This window comes from Parasteatoda tepidariorum, chromosome 3 (genome assembly GCF_043381705.1).
Source record: "Parasteatoda tepidariorum isolate YZ-2023 chromosome 3, CAS_Ptep_4.0, whole genome shotgun sequence".
Taxonomy (NCBI): Eukaryota; Metazoa; Arthropoda; class Arachnida; order Araneae; family Theridiidae; genus Parasteatoda; species Parasteatoda tepidariorum.
In genome coordinates this window covers 75995204-76017893 of record NC_092206.1, presented here as the reverse complement: position 1 = coordinate 76017893, position 22690 = coordinate 75995204, and the positions used below count along the sequence as shown (strand labels likewise).

Genomic DNA, 22690 nt, shown 5'->3' with positions numbered 1-22690 from the left:
CCGAGCTTTGAGATTAAGCCTTAGGCTTTTCAAGGGATCATGATTGGTTTAATTTGAAAAATTTATTCTCTCAACGATCCCTGAAGATCACCGAAGTCAAGCATCACTGGCTGTGGTCAGTGTGCGGGGGGTTGACCACTTGGATCAGTCTGCGTAGGGACCGAGGGCGTGCGGTATTGGTCCTCGTTAAACTGTGCTACCGTAAAGTGCTCGACTTCGCGCGCAGGTCGTCGGGCTACCGTAGCGGGGGTGCCATCCCCTCCGCAGAGGATCAAAATTGTGATGGCATGTCCTCGGATCATCCTCCGGGATGTTTCCCAGACCGTCGCCAATAGCCCATTGTGTAGCTCTAGTGCGACAAAAATTAACAACAACAACAGCATTAATTAATGTCTTTATTGCGTCTTCATCAACTTAAATTGGAGTGGAGCATCTTTGTGCACCCTAATCAAACCAGTTTTGCAAACCAGTTTTGGCATTGGTGAACTTCCAATACATCTTCTCCCTACACATCAGAAAATTATTTTCGCTCTTGAACAGCATTTTTATCTTTTCGGTAGTGAAAATTAAAATAAGCCGAAAATCCTGCTTTTAATTATTTGAAAGAGCACTAACAAAAAACTACTGGGTAGAACTAATCGAACTTATTCACAAGCCTTGCTATATCAGCTGTCAAAATATATAATGATTATGTGTCTTAAGTGTGAATCTGGCAGTGAAAAAATATAATTGAGTCCCATGGTGGAAAAAAAACGAAACTACTTTTCGAGCAACCCCATATATTTTTAAATGTACCTTAGCTGCTTTTAATTGCAAAAATATAAAACTAAGTTGTTCAAAATATTTAAGACAGAAATGAAAATTATGAATACTTAAATAATGTGATTTGATTTTTGAACTATCGGTATTTATATGTTTCTAGCTTCATTATAATTAAAAAAATCTTTCATTTGTTTAAGTATATTTATTACACATGTAGAATATGAGAGCAAGTTAAATTTTGAATAAATTTCCGACACGGACATTAGTACCAATGAACTCAGAATTGGGTCAGCTGTTCAACGCCGGATATAATATTAAAAAAGAAAACATCCATATTAGACCTGCCAAACCATGAGACAAGCAATCACTATTATTCCCTTTAAATCCATTGCTGCATTTGAGGAAGTTATTAGAGGTGATCAATCGAAGTGTTACGGCTCGTAATATTTGATCAGCCTCGGAAAGGAAAGGTGCAGTCAAATTTTACGAATAAAAATTCAATTACTTCTCATTACGATTTGAACGCATTCTTCTTAGCATGACTTTACATCCACTTTAATTGCTCTCATGTGAAATCACTAACCAGCCTGTGGTGCGATCTCCATATCTTCCATATCTATCTAGCCATATGTAGGGTGCTCACTTAAAAAGTGGGCACCCTATATATGACTAAAAGAAGTTGTGTTGCAAATAAAATATACTAAATTTTATGAAGAAAACTTCGAAAAAAAAGAACTAAAATATTTTAATCTGAAATAACTTAATATTTTACGCTGGCCCACTTCATCTGAAACATTTAAATAACTTTGAAAATGCGGTGTAAAACGCTTCAGATTATTTATACGTTGATTTGTACCTAAGCATGGTATGAATTCTGAATTTCTGAATATAAGATATAAACTTTTAGAACGTAAATCTATAGAAAACCAAGAGAATAAAAGATGTACATTCGAATTCAGAATAAAAAATAAAATAATGTTATTCTGCACCTTTAACCTACACGATATTATTCTTTTTTATGTTCAGAATTTTTATTTTTTCAGGCGTAGTATTTTTATATAAAAAGACAAAAATAAGAAAAAAGGATACGGATATATTTATGGGTTTTACTGGGGTCGTTGCGACCTACGGGCTATGAAATACGACCTTCTAAGTTGACAGATCCCCGGATTTTAAGTTCAGGTTAAAGCGTAAGCGCGACTCCTTCTCGAAATGTCTGTACCATATATTCTCATTTTCGGGAAAAACTTTTTCTACTCTTTAGTAATGCATGCGAGTTAAAAAAAAAGGAAGAAAAATAGCAAATGGGTGTTTATTTTATTTTATTTATTTACTTACTTTTTTACTATTTCGGGGTCATAACAATTTTTCTCGGAACCCAGCTATTAAAAAGAGATTTAAGTAGTTTTCTAGCTAGTTAGAGTATATGAATATCTTTTCATTCCTATTCTTAGACGAATAATTTTATTAAAATAATATTTAACCTGTGCTTATTTCCTTTTAATTCATTGTTTGCACAAGATTTCAAACTATGTTTTATTGAGAAGATTTATATTTAAAACACTTGTGAAAAAACTAGGAATGAACTCTAACATATTCTTCAAACTAACTTGAATTTAAAATAAACAAAATATTATGTTTTTGCAATCTTGTTTTTTATTATTCATTTGTTTCTGAAAAATATACAACAATGAATTAAAAAAATACCAATGCTTTAAATAATGATATGAACATTGACCTAATAAATAATGCCATTTTTGAATCTGTCAAATCGAAAATTAAAAACTATTTGAAATTTTAAAAAAAAATTGCAAGGCCTTTGATTACTTTTTAAGATGCATAGATTTAAAATATATATCGACCAGGCTGTCTAGTGGTCAGGGAATGAGCTGGTCTGGGTTCGAATTACGGACAAGGCATGGTTTTTTTTTTTATTTACTGAACTATCTCTCCTTACTGTGGGATCAACATTGGCTGACCTAATATGATGCCCCTGGAAAAGTGGTATACAAATTTGCCTTACTGATATCTGAATGACGAGAGTCAATTGGGTGGGCATTTGAAAAATAAAACTCATTTAAAATCTGAGTTAATCAAAATGTATTTTATTCCTAACCGTAGCATAAATAATTAAAATAATGAATTGTTTTCAATATTTAGCATGTAAATAAATAAAAATAACATGGAAATAAAAAAAAAGTATTTTTTTACACTAAAACATATTTATTAACTCTTAATGGTGACAGTGATCAATTACTGTTTTTATGTTTTAGTCTATCTTCATTTAATAATAAAACAATCAAATGATTCTACTAATTAATTATTTTAAGTAAGTAATTATGTAACTTAAATTATAGTATTCTGCGCCTTACAAGAGCGCTAAATGTTTATGATCCAGGACCAACTTTTATGAGCCAGGACCAATTCTTATGAGCAAGGATGAGCCAGGAAACAAAATTTATGAGCTAGGGCTGATCTTTGTGAGACAGGAAAATTTTTTCGAGTCAGGTCAAATTCTTTCCAGACAAGACAAAAATTTATGAGACAGGGCCAATTCTTATGAGCAAGGACCAATTTTTTCAAGCTAGTATCAATTTTCATGGGCTTACATGCTATGGATTGGAAAGTAGCATTACTTGATGCTAGCTCCAATTTTTAGTCCAGCTAATATTTTTACATTGAACGCTCAGGATTCATAAGTTATTTTAGGTGAACTAGAAAATATTTAAATGACAGATAATTAGGAAAAAGAAATGTAAAAAGCTGGAATTTATTTATCATTTTTATCGAATTATATATATTTATTTTTTTAACAGAATTTACCAAATTATATAGCTTATTACATTGTTCATTAAACTAAATTTTTATCATTTACAAATAAAGTCCAATAATTTTCCTAATTAAATATATTTAAGAAAAAAAACTGCTAATAATAGTTCAGTTTGTTTAGCTTTAGAACTTTTTAGGGAAAGTTCTATTAGAAATTTTTCATTTCATTTTAAATAAAGTCCAACAACTGGTATTTTTTTAAAAATAATCATGAAGAAAAGTTATTTGACATAGTGGAAGAATATAATTTGTAGAAAACGTTCTATACGGAATTTTTCATTTAATCTAAGAAAAGTCAATGCGTAACTTTTATTTACACAAAATAAATTAAAAACAGAAACTAATTGTTTAGAGTAAATATAAAATAATTTTTTTCTTATCAATTTGAATCAAAATTCAGTAACTTTGATTTGTAAGAAAATAATTAAAAAAGAAAACTACGTGTAAATTGCAAATAAAATTTTGTATTTGACTTTTAATCAATTCTAATGAAAGTTTAGTAAAATTTATAAATATAAAATAGGAGCAGTTAAGAAAATAAACTCTGCTTTTATATGTTATTAATATGTAGAGAATGCTTTGTGCTCGATTAATTAAAAATATATCATAATAATCTTTGCATCTATAATTAAGAAAAGATACTTGTATAGTTCAGAAATATGTTGAGAATATTCTACATAGGAATTTACATAATTTATAAGCGATTACTACTAGCCTTGTAATATAAAAGTACATTTATTAAAAGAAACTACTTGTATGATTCTAGAAAATTTCGAGTATGTTATACATTAAATTTATCCATACTTATAACTAAAGTCAAGTAACCTTTTTTAAATCTAAAAAAATCAATAATTAATAAAAGAAACTACTTGTATAGTTCAAGAATATCTAGAGAATGTTGAACACTTATGAGCTAAGTCATTTCTAAAGTCTAAAGTAATGGTAACCGATATTATTTTAATACAAAAAAATTCATTAAGAAAAGAAACTAAATTTTTTTTTTCTCGTACATAAAAATAGAAACGTAAAAAAAGAAAGAATCGGCAAAAAGACTTTTAGAAATGCTTGTCAAAAGTAAATGCTTTTCTTAAGATTTTTTATTCGGAGCACTTCCTATCAATACTTTGCCGGAAGAGAGAGATATTATATCAAACTGCTCATATTTCAAGCTTCTAAAAACTCTTATACAAACTTTCTAAAAACGTTTTTGACAGGAAAAATAAAAGAAACGAAAAACATCTTTAAAAGCTTCTTGATCATGTCACTTAATATTTATATGACCGCTAACATTTTAATAAATGTATTTTTTTTTATTCCTTTTTTGTGAAAGAAAAATAAATTAGTATAGGTTGTAGTAGTTTTAAATATATTTTAAAGAAATTGGAGTTAAGAATTATAACAGTTAGATTGTTGTTTTCATACTAAATGAATTTAAGCAAAAAATATCACTGTTTAATAAAGAAATACGAAATTAAGCATAAATATTGCCCAACTATTTTTACACTGCCAGGCAAACTACAGAATAATGTCGGAGGAAATGACAGAACAGATATAGATTCCTAAGGTAAGGGTAGACATGATGCACAAGTTAACGTTGTAGAGTATATTCGTAAGACGAATAGCCATGAAAAAGTGATAAAAAAACCAATATATTTTATCATAATATATATATTATTGAGGGCATTAGCCCACATTGGGCTGTCTGGCCAACCATGATGATGATATATATTATATTTTATTGATATATATATATTTATTATATCATAAAGGTTTTACTAAAACTTAGATTTATGCACATTGCTTAATATGATATTTAAGCTGGTTTTATTTACAATAGTGGCAATTATACACGTTGTTTATAATAACATTGCTTATAATAACATTGTTGTAGATTATTATTCTCTTAGTCGTTGACTTAGAGATAAGAAAGAATGGGATCGTTTTAATACATGCATGCATACATGTATATTGCACGTATTGGAAATTTCTATATAGTTTTACAAAACATTGATTCCTTTCAGGCCTTATTCCTCAGAGTAAAATTAAACAGAAATTTTCTTGCTATGCACTATTTTCCCATTAAATAACATGGAAAAGTTGGGTTTTTTTGATGCAGGAAAGACTGAATCTGAAAATTGGAAAAAAGCCGGTACTAACGATTAGAGAAGTACTAAGGAATCAATTTCGTAAACTTTAAGATAAGTTTTTTTTCTTCAAAAAAGGACAGGTCGTGCACTTTAGAAATTGATTGATAAATATATTTTCGGTTAGCCATTTCCTTTATTTAAAATGCTCTCCAGATATCTTTTTTTAATATAATGGAATGGAATAAAAATTCGTTATAATTAGGACCATATCCTAAAAATCTGCCAAACAATATTAATATATTTGTAGAATAAATCTCTGAACGAAATCTCATTTCCAAGGATCAAATAGCAGTTGACAAGTAAGAACTATTTATAACGTTTTTAAATACCACTTTTTTAGTATTTTTCTTAAAAATTCCAGCCCATAAATCAAAACTGAAAGCGCCCTCTATAAAACTATTTCTGTCAGCAAACAATTTCTATCTTCAGCCAGAGCTCGAAAGTAAAAGAAAACTGAACGTGCGGTTTAAAAAAAAAGTGCGAAGTGAAGAGAATCACTATTTTTCATTTTTAACACGGCACATACGCATAGAATCTGCCGAATCTCCAGACTGATTGACAAGTGTACCCGTAAAGTCGCTGTATAACCAAGAAAAGTAAACCCAATACACCCTTAGGCTCTGTGCCTTTCATATATAGTGGAGAAACTACATCCTTTTTGGATCCTTCAAAATTCAACATTTCTTTATCTTCTTTTTTTTCTTTCTTCTTTGGCATGTTCTTTTTTACGTCTTTTTTCTATTCCAGTCATGCTATTGATTCCTTATCTAGTACTGCACCTCTTCTTCTCCGTACCGTTTGGAACTTTTCAAAATCCTGTAACAGTACCATGATGTGTTTGATCGCTGGTAGATATATACATGACGCTTTTTCCCGAAAGTTGAAATTTAAATTGAGTTGGGAGCTTTTTTTTTCCTTCCAAGAAAAGCTTAGAAGGTGGAATGCATAAGACGTGCTGAGACATGATTCAAATTCGATACTGGCGGCATGGTAGGGTAGAAATGGAAATGGAAAGTTTCTAATATCTCTACTGAGATACTATAGACTGAGGATTAGATTTCGATTTACCTCGTTTTGTCGATGCATTCCTGCGAGATAAATTCAGGGAGTTTTCCTTTTTTATTAAAATTTCAATTTGTTCATTCGGATCAGGATTATCAAATAAGTGTGAAGTATTTTAGCCTCGGAGGGTCATTAATCATCAATAGCATTTGAAAAACCCCATCTAACAAAAGTATTCTTAGTAATTGATGGTTACCATGATTTGGTGGTTCTGAAACTAACTCCATTTAAATTATATTTTATACTTTGTGTAATTATCCCCTTAAAGATGTTATTATTTTCAAGAAAACGGTCATAAAAGAGGCCTATTTTTCATTCAGGAAAATTATGTTAAAAAGATGTATGTGCAATATATGATTTCTGGAATTTTTTTGTTTGTTTTTGTTTTGTTTTTAACTTTAAAAAATTAAAACTCCACATGTACTACATTTGTCCATGTAATTTTGACTTCATAACGTACACAGTAGTAAAAAATATTTTATCACGTAACACAAACCACATGTATTCACAAAAAGCATAAATAGCTGAGCTAAGAATAAGAAATATATATCGCAAGTACATATATTTGGATACTGCGGACATCTAGTTTAAAAGAAGCTATCTTTAATTACTTTAAAAATAGTCTTTTGCAGTTATCTAGTGTGTAAAATAAGAAATTAAAGGCTCAGACACAAGAGATGGTACTTTTGGTGTATTACTTTTAAGCACTCTAGTCCGGAAATATCATGGGCACAAGAAATAAGAGACGAAAGCTCACTGCATGATTTTGACGAGAGCGAGAAGGAAAGGGTTAAGTACATCTTTACACATTAAGAACATAATTTTTATCGACTTATTGCTAGCTCATTATGGCGTAAGAGAATTTTGTATAAACTGGGTCAAAAAAGCAAAGCGCTCCCTCAATATCTAGTTATTTGACAACGGGTTCATGGAGGTTAAGTCCTTACAATTTCAAGACTAACGGACAGTGACAATGTGGAATGTATTGTGCAAAAAGTTGCTTTTACTGACAAACTGATGGTATCCATCGATCTGAAGCTGTGTCAGTTTCAAGCCGCTTCCTACCACAGAAACCTGCCCCGTCACAGTGACATCTCAGTGCCATGGTGCACAACTGTGCCACAATGGTTGAAGTCATCAAGCATATAATTTAGCATCTAGTGTAAATATCATTTTAAGTGCATCTATTGTAATATCAAGTGCATCTAGTGTAAATATCATTTCATCGCTTTTTTTACATTACACATTTTACATGACTATGAGACAATGTACAAAAAAAGGTCTACTTTTTTGCTCTAATGATTATGACCTCATCCTTTTACAGCAGTGTTTTAGAAGTTCCCACTTGTTTCCGTTTGTAAGTCCTTAATTTTTTTTAAGTGCCAGATAAGAGAACATCCTTATGAAAGGGAATAAATACATAATTACAAATTTTAAAATATAGTGAAATCTAATGATTTGTGATTATGTGCTTAAATAAAAAGGATCAAAATAGGTTATTTAAGAATAAATCAGTTTTTAAAGAAATAGTGGGGCTAATAGAGATGAAAAGTGAAATTGGAGAAATAAAATAAAAATGAATCACTCTAGTTAGTTATTTGGATGGTTTATATCTTTAATCTTATAGCTTTACTAACGGTTTATTCTAATAACATTTTCCACTTGACAAAGCATCTTGTCATAATTCAGTTGTTTACAGAATTATTTTGAGAAACACGAAGGTCAGAGTACCTTAATTAAGCATACCCTATTCTAATCTCAAGATTTTAATCCGATTAAGCTTAAAATCAGGGGACTAGGTCCAATTAGATCCGATTAGGTTAGTTGAGGTTAAAACCATCATATACTTTGATCCACAATTCCAGACATTATTAGGAAGAGTTAGTTAAGGGAATCAAATGTGTCAGAGTATCAAAAGAAGAATGCTTGGCGATGAAGGGAGTTGGCATAGACGTTGTTTATAAGCAATCGAACCTTTTCCAAGACCTTCGAATGGATATCTAATCATAATTACGATTATTTGGGATCTAAGTACCTGTGTTAATCAAATTTCTACACTGTTATGATCACGGAGTCCTTAAAGAGAAGCAATTCTGTTTTAAACTCCGAAAAGGCAATGGTTTGTGAAGGTGAAATTCGTTTGTGTTCTTATTTTTTTAATATTTAAAAACTGACTGCAATGCTACAGTACTTAGGCTCAAAATATTTACAAAAACTGACAATAAAGCAGTGAAGTTGATAATTTTCCTCTAAGTGGAATAATGCTCCCAAATTTCAGATTTTTTTTAAAAAAAACTTTAATAACTTTTAAAATACTTAAGTTATTTATCTGTTCTAAAGCTCAGATAATTTTTCATGGCAAGATTATTTACAAAGTTTTAAATCATAGTATTGCTTCAAGTGTAAGGCATTTAAACTATGTTTTCTTTATTTTTCTTGGCGATAGAGCTTCGAAAAACAGCGTTAATATGAAAGGGTATTTATCGCACCTTATGATCAGGTGCGGAAATTCGATCCAATGATGAAATGTGTTAAGTAAAAGTATCTGTGTATGGGTTTATAGGACCTATTATCGGTGGTATTTAAGGCTTTTGCTATGATCTTAAAATGGAACTCTAATTTCTTACACATCGTACAAAAGATACTAAATGGATATATACATAAAGAGAAACAATTGATATACATATTGCAATCTATTTGTCATAAATCTATAACGTCCACAACATTATAAACAATAAAAAAAGCGACTAAGGAATCAAAGTTAAAGTTTAGAACAAAATTTTGCCATTAATCTAATTACGGTGATTTAGATCAGTGGCTTTCAATAACCAGACAGTAAACCGATACCGGTCCGTGGATCAAATGGTCTATTGAATTAGTTTTGTTTTATTTACTGTGGTGTATTTCTTTCGGGTCTATGTAGCTTCCCATGGCCGAGAGGTTAACCATGAGTTGAGAGACGTCATTTAAACCAGCATCAATACCGCGCATGTAACTGTATTTTATTTTGAAGGCATGTTGAAATATAATTGAATTAAAAATATTAAAGCAAGACAATCTAAAATATAAACAATCAAAGACCTTTCCCCTCGCTGAGTGGGCCGCTGTAAAATTATGAAACGTTGGCCGGTCTGAGGCGATAAAGAGGTCGGACAACACTGCTATTAATAATCCGTTTTCCAAATTTTCATACTGAGATTTAAAAATTATGGATAACTAAACTTTAAAAAATTTCATTATATAAAAACACACTTTAATTTCTAACATTTTTTAAAAATTATTCAGAAATGTTTACATATTTATCAATTTGTTGAAATCATGGAAATTATTTTAAAAAAGTCAAATAGATTTTGACAGGTCAGAATGATTTGTGGCATTATTTGTTGCCTGAATAATACCACCTATTTATATTCCGATTTTCTCTAACGATGACGTCACTAAACTCATGAATTCTTTATTCTTAATGTATTCTTTCTCTCAAAAATCACATTACCTCCCTAGACTTAATATTCTTTTTTTTTCCTCCTTCTACTTCTTTATTCAAGATTTCTTTATAGGATTTTCCATTTCAAAGAGGGTAGAAAATCTCCATGAATTCTAAAGAACATATTTATTTTGAAGAGTTATAAATAACGGGTAGACATTCCCCGACTAACGCACCATCTTTATTGTTAGATGTGTTCTTTTGGCAGAGTTGGCGACAAGTTTTGATTTATAAACTGTAAAATGTATGTAAATTCGGCTCGTTGAACAAGAGAAAAGGTGGTGGAATCACCGTATTTTAAAGTCTTACAGTTCGATGCAAGTTGTTTTTACGATATATTTTACGATTATTTCTGCAAAAGAGCTCCTCAAGAGGGATCGTTTTATGGACGCCCTTATTTTTTTTCTTCGGATTTTGAAAAAGGCACAACCTGAGATTTTAAAGGATTTGTTTCGTTTTCGAGTTTTGAAAATGTGTGATTTTTAAGATTATCAAGTGTTTACTTGACAGGTTTATGATATAATTTTGTTTAGTAAATATGTTAAAATGCATACTACAATACATGCTATAATATTGAAGCCACGGTAACGCGGTGGTTCACTAAGTTGTAATTTTGTCTGACCGGAGTTCTATTCCCCGGTGGAAGTTTGAAACCCGCCCAGTTTCAGAACGATGGGTACCAACTTGCCCGGTAATTAAAGGCAATCAGTATGCAATATGGACCACATTGCAACCATTATGATATTGGTCACAAAATCATGAAGCCTTATCCTCCATGAATCTCAGGATTTAGGAACAGGCTGTCGTGATAATGCCCTTCATCGCATAAGATTATGTAATTATTTTGTGAATGATTATAAAGCCGCTCATATGTAGTTGAAAGTTTTTCCTGAACTCGGTTAAATGTAGTTAAAATGTAGGTACTGTATAATACAAAATGCAATTTAAAATTTTGGGGAACGGTGCCTTAGTTGAATAATCGTGGTTGTTACGATGTTGCACTCACGCAAATGTGGTAAGGTCTTCAATTCAAAGAATAAAAGTTAAGAACAAATGCACTACGAAAGATTCGATGTATGGTGGGTTGGTATAGGGATCCAGTGAAAGTGTGGTTGATGAGTTGTGGTAGACTCATTAAAAACTGCCTACAGTCAAAGACTTATAGTAATATACCTCTATGCGGAAAAAAAACATAGGGACTCTAAACATGATTAGAGTAATAGTAATCATGACATTTGAATAGTAAGTTGATTAAAATGTTTCAAAAAACCCCTTTTCAAACATGATAACAACGTAGTTTTTTTTTAACTGCAAGGGGTTTATAATACTTATTCTGACTCAATGTGGAGTAATAGCATCATATCATATTCAATTACTAATTTGTTAAATCTGTAAATTTAACGAAATATTTTTGTTCAATAATTAAGAATTTAACAACGTAATTTTTATACATTTAGTTATTTGCAACTATCACTAAAGAACTATAATAATTGTTTTCTACACTGTAAAAAATTCCAGATCAAATTGCGGTAAAAAGTACCGGCACTGAAGTTCGGAACATGTTACGGAACAAATAAATCTGATTAAACGTAACTTTTACAGTAATAATTACCGCAAAATTTATGAAACACTCTACTTAATTAAATATTTCTGAAAAAAATAAGGTAAATATGGATTTCATGGTACCGGGACTTTATACTGTGATTTGATCCGGAATGTTTTACAGCGCACTGTTAATTATTAAATCATAAAAACTCATAACGCCCTTATCAATTTATCTTGTTGAAAATTGATGCTTACTAATTTTAAGACAAATATTTTGACTTCATGAATTAATTTGAATAAATAAAAACTCCATCTATCTTTGTAATATTATATCAAATCGGTGACGCGGAATTACAATGTGATCAAAAACAGGAAAAACTGGAAAGAACTCTTTGATTCACTTCGCATATCAATGCTATCAAGCCTCTGCATACAAAACGTTTTTTTTTTTCGTTATTCAAATTGATACATTCGTAGAAATAGATATGAGTAAATAAATTCCTACAATCCTTTGCAAAAAAATATACATTTCGTGGAAAAAGTAAGAAGGGGAAAATCTGGAGAACTGGAAATCCTTGAAGGAAAACCTCAGGAGGATTACAGGAAAGGTTTTTTTCCCATTCTTTTTTCTCAAACCCCTACCCCTTAGGCCCCCCACAGCTTTCAACATTTTTTTTTTCTTTACTATCTTCTTTTCAACAAGTTTACTGGGTAGGCACGGGCTGTGTAGGCGTCTTGCAAGAAATCGGATTTATCGGTGAACACTTATAGCTATTTTCACGGTTTTAGACCAGAAGGATAGTTTAACATTTTCCCTCGATGCGTTTTAAGTGTTTTCACTTCAGTTTGATTCCGTCGCTTCCCCCCTTTTCAAATACATTTTTTATCCAGTTATTTAGGAATTCTATATTTCTCAAAAAGGATGGTATTCAACGTGATTTTTTTTAAAGGAGATTTCGACAAATGTCGTAAAGCGAAAAGCTGTGTCTTGCAAAATTGCTTCTTCTTCTTTTGCCACTGAGTAATAGATTATTTATTCAATCATCATCGATACTTAGATTTGGCAAAACTCCAACGTCGTACATTTCTTCAGAGTATATTTTGCTTGCGTTTGCGTTTTTACTTTTCATTCTATTTTATAAACAAGGAAGCTGTCTAGTTACTTTCTTTTCAAAAGTAATCTCTACTAATAAGAGGTAATTTAAGCTCTAATTATTTTGTAAGGAAATTTCAGAAGTAGGAAAAAATTACCTTATATTTGTCTAAAATTAAGTTTCAATTTTATATATTTATTAGATTATTACGTTAATTATTTTATAGTTATTAAATTAACATGTTAATTATTACCTATTTCTTAGATTATTATGTTAATTATTATATAGTTTTTAAATTATCATGTTAATTGTTACATATTTATTAGATTATTATGTTAATTATTACATATTTATCAGATTATTATGCTAATTATTACATATTTATCAGATTATTATGTTAATTATTAAATAGTTTTTAAATTATATGAATTATAACTTATTTATTAAATGTTTCGGCAGGTACTTAACTCTCGTCTCTTGCCTCCGAAGATACTGGAAATGTTGCGCATTTAACGTTACACGGTGGGCACCCGCGAACCTAAGTTGCGGGTGGCGCCACATTGCCACTGACTTGTTCATGGGGTGGGCCATGTTCTCACATCACACAACAAAAGACAACACTCAGAGAGAAACATCCATTACTTGAGCGGGATTCAAACCCGCAACCATTGACTTCGCAGTCAGGTATGCTAACCAGTCGACCACTTGGCAGGCATTTGTTAAATTATTACGTTAATTATTACATATTTATTAAATTACTAAGTTAATTATTGCATATTTATCACAACATTGAATGTAATAATTACGAAAGCGTTAATTATTAGATGCATCTCAAACTTACAGTAAAATATTTTTGATGCAGTTAAAAAACCTGTCATTATAGAAACTATTCATAAAGCAATTTCAGCTAATAAAATATTATTAGATAAAATAAAAATACTACTACTTGTCACACAAGTTAAGTTGTAGCCCTGCATACAACTAGTAAGCAATACGCAGGAAATTTGGAATCACCGTTCCTTATACCCATTTTAAAAATCATTGTCGAAATTGAAGCAGGAAAAGTGTACGCAGTACGGAGTCGTAAATAACAGCTAAGCGAAAAGAAAAAAAATTCATTCGGAATCTGTCGATTTTCGAATGAATTTTTGTCTCGGCACAAGCAAGGAAGGTCAACTGTAAAACGTTAACACAAGTTTGATAACTAGATAAAACTTGAATGTGCATGTAATAATCGCATATCAACTCATCTCTGATTCCTCCAACAATCAAACAGGTTTTGGAGTTTTTGGCCCCGTTTTTCACAATCTTCTTCCAAAATCTTCTCTGAATCTATTAATCATCTCAGAAGAAAATCTTCAGAGTTTGATTGCTCTATTATTTTTTTTCTCTTAAGTAATTTACAAAAGACTAATTTAAATTAATTTTAACATGGATTTTTTTAAAATAATATTTAACATTAATACTAAAAATATGCAATAAATATAGTAAAAAGCATCCTGTATACATACATTTAATTAACTTTTTGGAAAACTGCATTCTTGCTCAGTCTCCTTTTAATCAGCGAAGTAATTAGATAAAGCTAATTAAACGTGAAGACCATTTTCTTCCAGTAATTTCAAAACGTACTGTAGCGCCACTTGTATTCTTCTAATATGTCACAGTTTGACCATTTCTATATATACTGAATTTAGGGTTGTCCACCTAAGAAAATTTATTGAAGGAACCGGGATGCAAAGCATTTTTCTAATTAAAAACTACTTTACAATTTGCTTCATCCTATTATATTCTTTTATATCGTGCATTTAACTTTATGCTTTATTTACCCATCATGCAACTAAACCTAAAGTTTTGTTTGTTTTCCCTCTTCAACTAAAATCTTCGTTTTTTTTGACAGAATTCTATGAGATAAAATATCGTCCTTTATATTTTTATTTATGGGTAATCATTTTTGTACCCATACAAGCAGATATTAAAAAGTAAATAACAAATATCACAGAAACATAAAAGTATTTCGCTAATTAACCGAAAATAAAAAGCAAAAAAGTTATTAAAATTTATAGAAAAACCATTTGTAATTATTTTCATCCAACATAATAAAATTTTCCTGATTTAAAATACATTTTTCATTATTTTTAATTTCTGCTCAAAATAAGCATAATTATTCAACTAAAGCGCATCAAATATTTGAAAAGAAAGTAATTTTCCAACATATTGAAATGGCAATTAAGGATGCAGCTCATATCGCTAACATCTGGCGGTTTTATTGAACACATCTCCATACATTTTTGCTGCTTGCCCGGGCAAAATTAAGAAAAAAAATAATAATAAAAACATTCCACTCATTAATATATCAACATCAGGTCAACTTTAAAAAGAGAGACCGTGTATTCATTATTTTCCCATTGTATGAAATTGATTAGCGAAAAATTGAATGCAAAAGATATTAAAAAAATTGTAACAACAGAATTAAAAAAAATAGTTTGGGTAAAAGGGTAGAAAATAAATTTGTTTCTTGCTTTTGATTTTCAAAATGTCTTTAATACAACGCGTAATTACATATCTTTGCTATTTAATAGTAAATAATGAAAAATGTAATGCTATGAAAAGGTAGCATCATTTTCCTTCTCGTTTAAAGTTTTGTCATATGCTTTAATTATAAATTTTTTAATTAGCTAATTACTATTAATCTTTTTTAAAAAGTATACCATGACAAATTTAATAATCTTCTGTCAGGTGACAGAAGCTGTTAATTCTTTTTTCATTTCTGGAACAATTATTTAACGTTTGGAGTTTAGAAAAAAATATATTTAGTTCCATTTTTTTGAAAGAGTATGATAAAAATGTAGATTATAAAATATATTCAAGTAATGTCAAGAGAAGTTAACGAATGCTCTCAAAAGTACTGCATTTGATTCTTTAACGAATAGAAAAAAATAAAATGATGCAAAGCAAAAAATATTAAAATTATGTTTGTTTCGAATTAGTAGTTTAATAAAAATGTACGGCAGTAAAAGAAAAGACATATGTATAGTGTTAAGAACCAAATTTTAGAAAAAAAAAATTAAAAGTGAAAAGCTAATTATTAACTTCTTTTCATAATGATAGATTTTTGTCTAAACGATCTGATATTTATCCTTAATAATTATCCGTGGAACGATTTTCCAATCCAGGGACGTTTAACAACCCGCTCTCCTTTTTGGCTTTTTTTTAAATAAAAAAAACTTCATTCTTGATTTGTTTTGTTCAGGTAACAAATTTTAAAAGAAATAAAAGCTTGTATTATAATTAAAATTAACTACAACCAAAATGAAAATCTCCTATAAAAAAGAACGAGTCGTTAATTAACTGCTGGAGCGTAAATTAGGTACCGAGGACAATACTGCCTCCTACATGAACTATACAAAAACAGGGGACATTACTATATTAGCGTGGATATCGTATAAATAGGAGAAATTTCAATCCGATCAGGCACATAGCCTTTAGCGTGGGAGATCGAACCTGCAGTAGGTGAAGACCTACCACACTAACTGAGAAATAACTAAATGAAGTTATTTTAATGAATATTTAATAAGCAATAAAACACTATCATTCTCAGTTTTTTGTAAAATAATTGACCAAGTTCGAATTTACATTTTTCATTAAATGTGTAAGATTGAGGGGGAAATTTTTTTTGATATTCCCTGTAGTTTTGCAGTATGCTTGAAGATAAGTTTTCAAACTGTACGAGACTTCAATTTTCAGTTGAAATAAAAATAATTTCAAGTATAGTAATTTATAATATTAATTTCAAATAAACTTTAGAAAAAACAAATTTATGGAAAACATTTTACGTAACTAATGCGAATTTGGAAAGCTGATTTGAATATTTTTTTTAAGATTTTGCTATGATTAACTAACCATGTCTTAACAATATTAATTCCTTATTTCGTGAACTTTTTCATCTCTTGATAGTACTTAATGAATACTAAAACAAAAATATGAAACATAAATGAGCTTATTAAACACTGTTTCAGTTAATTGTCTTGAAAACTTTTTCAGCTTTTGCTTCAATTTTTGGATACAAACTATGAACCATCAGTAACAATAGCAAATAAAATTCAAGTGGCATCAATTAATACTTTCAGACTAAATTATGAATACAAACTAAAAAGATTAGAGAAACTAGTTATGACAGATTGACTACAGTTAGACGGGCATTATGGAATTTTTTTCCAGAAGCAAAGGATGAAAATGAAAGCCACCCCACCTAGAAGAAAAAAATGGTCAATTTTTGTACAAGGTTCTCTTTTCGCTACAGATGAGCGCGTCCCGCGTCATCTCATGGTTTCTATGACAACAACGTCAACTCAAAACAATCACGGTGACTTGACTCGGAGAACACGGTGCCAGCAATAATGGAGACCAAGCACGAAAATGATATAAAATATTAGATCAATTGAATACGTCTCTGGTATCCAGTAGACCTGGCTTTTTACCAAAAGGGTGGATAGAAATACACATTAATGATTTGTTCCATTACAAGCTTCATTTGTCTTTCTACATTCCTTGAGTTTTGGGTAACATTTTTCCAAATAGAAGTACTTCCAAATATTTTTCTTCATTTCATTTGGGTATGACAAGAGATGTCAAGCTTGATATGCAAGCTTCTGGCAAAATTTACGGAATAGAATTGCCTTAACGTCTGGGAATAACAGTCTTGGTGAAATGTTAGTTCTAGTTTTTTGATGAACGAAATAATGATAATTTTTTTACCGTCTAAGGAATACATTTTGTGTGAAAATATATCTTTGCAAGTGCACCTTTTGTCTACGGTATATCTGGAGCCGTAGAATTTGCTTAAATTATGTGCATAAAATGTTATGTAAATACCTGCAAAAATATAACTTTAATAAAAATTTATCTTTTGTAATTTGTTTAAAATATTTGCTGAGATAAGTACTTCTTCATATTACAGTGCAACTGTATTTTTATCAAAATAATAGATAGAAATATACATTAATGAGTTGTGGCATTACAAGATTAATTTGTCATTCTAGATTGTTTCAGATATGGATAAAAAATTTCCAAATAGAAGTAATTATATTTTATTATTGTTTCTTCATTTTATTTGGTATTTTTCTCTATTTAATATTAATATTTTTCTTTTTTTCATTTTAGTACGACAAGAGATGTCAAGCTCTTGGCAAAACTTTCGAAATAAAATTGCTTCATTTCTGCATAACATCTGAAGATAACATTTTTGGTCAAATGTTTTTTTTCTTTTCAGTTTTAGATGTTGTTTTTCGTCAGAGACATACATTTTTGAGCGAAAATCTATAAGGAGTGCACCTTTTAAGGCATGACTATGGTTATAGATTTAGTAGAAAATGTCATTTGCCATTTTAGATTCATTGAGTATAGGGTCACGTTTTTCCAAATGGAAGGACTTTAAAGCGTGTTCTTCATTTCGTTTGGGTATGATAAGAAACATCAATTATGATAAACACGATTATGGCAAATTTAATGAATAATATTGCTTCATTTATCCGATTTTCGTATCTAATTTGTCAGCAAAGAAGAAATACTTTTAAATTAACGTGGAAGATGCTCCTTAAACTAAATTTCGTTTGTTGTCCACTTGATTATAGTCTTTCTTCTAAGCTGAGAATAACAGCTTTGGTGAAAAAGAATATTAGTTATCTCCATGGCCCCTTATAATATCCCAAATTAAGATTTTTCTTATGTCTTAGGGATACACTTTTTGAGAAAATACATCTAAGAGTTCTTTTTGATAGCCACTGATTTTGGTGGAAATGTAGGCATTTTTATAATGGTTATGGTCCTGGTAGAATAGGAAAATGTTTTGGTTTGCAATTTTTATGAAAATGATTTGGTCTAGAGTTTTTATGGTTTAAGCATTAGTATATTTAAATACATCTATGGTATCCCTTAAATCTGACTTGATAGCAAAATTTTCAATCAAAATAAGTCTTTAAAATTTTTACTATCAGGAGCTTCGTTTATACCTTTCTGTTTTGACATTTAGCTCTGGGAGACGATCTTGTAAAAGGACTTGCTTCCAAGTGATTTTCTTTACTTTATTTGGGTGTAACAAGACATGTTTAATTTAAAATAACAGAAATTGTTTTTCCTATTCCATTGTTTTTTTCACCAGACAAGTAAATATTTCGATATTTAAAATAGCTAGTTTGCTTTTTTTAAAAAAAAATAAGAAGAATGTTTTCTGGTATTTTTTTGAAGAAAAAAAGAGAATATGTTTAACCCTTTTAAAATCATTCTGCGTAAAATTTAATAATTCGAAACAAATAGCTAAAATAAATTTAAAAAAAACAACATCTTCGAATTAAAACTAACTAGTTGCACAAAAGAGTGAAAAATGTAAAGATGTTTTCTAAAATCAAGCATTTCCTTAATGTTTTATTCATTCATTGAATTTTTTACTCATTATTTATTGATCAGATTGAACGACGTTGGTTTTCGAAATGAACACAATGTATTAAAGCGAAGTAAAATGATGTTTATTATTGGAAATTCCTTTTCATTTAAAACATTAAAATCAATTTCTTTTCCATTTAAGAGCAATCGAAAGCGGGCATGAAAAGCGAATAAGACATAATATTGCTCTCCAGATATGGACTCCTCACACGTTTCTGGGTTCCTCCTGATGAGAAAAGCTTCACCACCTTTAAAACATTACACGGAAAGCATTTAACTTTAGTTAGTTTTTTGATGGTTTTTTTTCTTCTTTTGTTTAAAGCAGTGAAACAAACATTCGAAGTTTCACGTTTCCATGATGATGTTTTAAGTCGGATGGTAGTAAGAGAAAAAAAAGGAAGATATAATCAAGAAAACATCTACTGTAGCAGAGAACCAACTATTTAAGAGCTTATTTAAGAAACTTTCCAAGTCTTCCCTTCGTCGCCATTTGTGTCCACTCATTTAGTTAGTTCATTTCGTTGATAAAAATAAAATAAATGTTGATTTTTTTAAAAAATAAGATGGTGTAAACTAAAAAAGCACTGGTATTCATTTTTTCTGCTTTAGTTTCTTGTGGAGATGATTTTTTTTGCACACTATTAATTTCGAAATATAATTTAGAGTGTTAAAACTTCGCAAAGAACTCAACTTAACAAAGACCCATTTGTTCAAAACGTTTTAAAAGTCGAATATCTATAATTTTTAGTGTGTTCAGATAATTATCCGCTTTATAAAATTGAAAAAAAAACTATTGTAAAGCTAGAGCTTAGAAGTGTAACATAAAACTAAAGGAACCTAAGATTAAAAGCTCCTCTTGACCATTTATATAAGTGATAAGTTGGGTCCATGACGATTTATGTACGCGATTAGTTGTGATTTATGAATAATATCAGTAAACATACGGGCCTTTGACGAAACACACTCGCTATAAATTTTATCCTTGATGAATATTATATCCAAAATGATTTTTGATTTTGACAATTTATATTAGTAATAAATTCTGACCCGGATGAATTATTCTCACAATCATTTGTGTTCTTGATGGCTTATAACAGCAATTGTCATTGATGAAATATTCGATGATTCGCCTTATCCACAATTTATTCTTGGGATGAATTTTGTCCTTGAAGGATCATACCCCCAATGATTCGTGTCCTTGATTGTTCATACTGGCAAGGAACTGTGTCATTGATGGAACGTGTCTACAATGATTTGTCTCAATCACGATTCCTGCATGGGACTAATTTTATCATTGGTGGATAAAACCAGCAATGATTTGTATCCTTGATAGTTTATACCGGCAATGAACTGCATTGTCAATGAAAGATGTTTGCAATGATTTGCCTTATTCGCAATTCAGGCTTGGGATGAATTGTGTCATTGATGGCTCATATATTCAATGATTTGTCTTATTCATGCGTGAGATGAATTGTGTCATTGATGGATCATAGCTGCAATGATTTGTCTTATTCATGTTTAAGATTAATTGTGTCATTGATGGCTCATAACTTCAATGATTTGTCTTATTCATTCTTGACATGAATTTTGTCATTGATGGATCATAGCTACAATGATTTGTATACATAATGACAATGAATTGTGCCAGAGATTAAATATGTCAGCAAAGAATTGTCTTATTAACGATTTATGATTGCAATGTCGTTGATGAATTATACCTGCAATGATTTGTGTTCTAGCTGATACTGGCTTTGAATGAACCTAAACGGTATAAGGCATGATTCCTGATTTAGTCCAGAGCTTGAAGGTATTTGTGAGATTCTGTCTCTGCTTACCTCAATAAAAATGCACAAAGGGGGTTTTGTACCAAGGAATATACTCATTCCAAACAAACTTCTTAGTTTGCATTTCTAACGTAACAGTTATACGCGTTTCAAAAATTACAAACATCATTTAATTTTTGCAGAAATTTTAGTTAAAATACAAATTCAGCATTCAAGGCTAAAACATTCTTACCTATATTATAATCGATCTTGCAAAGCAAATATCATCACAAAATGTCATATTTTCCAAAATTTAAGAAACTGCATTGCAAATTTCAAAAACACCATTATCGTGAAATTTTATTCGATTTTTACTCCAGGAAACTTTTAATAAATTAAAATACCTATATCATGCCCAATAGATAAAAGCCATTGCCTTTTGAAAAGCAATTTTCCGAATCAACTCTTTTTTAAAAAGTTTTCTAATGCAAACTACTATTTTTCCCAGTTAACTTTCATCAATATCATTTTAAAGCGAAATTAAATTCCTTAAGAAGTCATTTAAAACTTAAAATGAAAAATTATGCTGAAAAAGAATAAAAAAATTTCTTTTGATATAAGTTTATTTGTGAATCAATTCAATTTAATGCTCTGTAACTTCAAATTCAAAAAAGAAGAAAAGGAAAAGATCGAGCACATTATTAAAATTTTTGTTACATTTACTTTGTAAAATGCTATTGGAATTGATTGCATCGAATCTTCTCCAATTATTTTCATAAAACTGAATTTATTACTTAAGGTTTTATATATATATATATATAGGTATTATTGTAATTTTGATATACGGGCTATGCAAATAAGCAATATTTGTTATTACAAAAATCTATGTAACTCACGATATGTAATGTATAGCCAAGTCAACGTTAAACTGAATTGTAAATTCTTGTATTATTTTATTGAACAATTTTGAAGCAAAAAAAGTAATAAAAATTGTTACTGACGAAATTTGTTCGTAAAATAAACCACATTGCTTTTGATGAATATTTGGCTTTGTTGTGAAGTAATTTATGACTGGGACAAAAGTTTGAGAGGAAAATGTAGTTTCATGCATATTGCAATGATTAAATAATTTTTGAATTTCCGTTGCAATATTCCAGAGGAGAAGGAAATCTACATGCATGGTTCCAAAAGTATGTTTATAACATAAATTACAAAACATTAAAAAAAATCTATTCTATGTCTATGATTAATATCTACATAATTTTTGTAAACCTTTACGTTCCTTTATTAATTTCATATTCTTTTTTTAGCAAATAAAAATAAATAAATTTATTTAAATATATTACAACAAAGAATTAAATCTCTGGTATTTATTAAAAGAATTTGCATTGAAAGTGAAGAAGAACTTGCGTCTCTTTATTTCTAAATCGAACTTACACATATCTTTAAAACGATGTTGTTTTTGATCCGCTAACTGAATCACCTCAATTAGTTCAAGTCCATAAACTTACAAAAGGTTCAAGAACAGAAGAGGTTCTGGAAAAAGCCTCGTCCAACAGCAGTTGG

At 29.9% G+C, this 22690-nt stretch overlaps 1 protein-coding gene and 1 long non-coding RNA gene across 5 annotated transcripts in view; one reads left to right on the top strand and one right to left on the bottom strand.

Annotated features, from left to right (window-relative positions):
- Nucleotides 1–22690, bottom strand: part of LOC107453124 (protein couch potato) — a 312218-nt gene that overhangs the window by 51536 nt on the left and 237992 nt on the right. The window lies entirely within an intron of this gene.
- On the top strand, nt 13387–17835 carry LOC139425317 (uncharacterized). The gene is made up of 2 exons (XR_011636510.1): nt 13387–13607; nt 16965–17835. It is a non-coding gene; the product is annotated as an uncharacterized lncRNA (long non-coding RNA).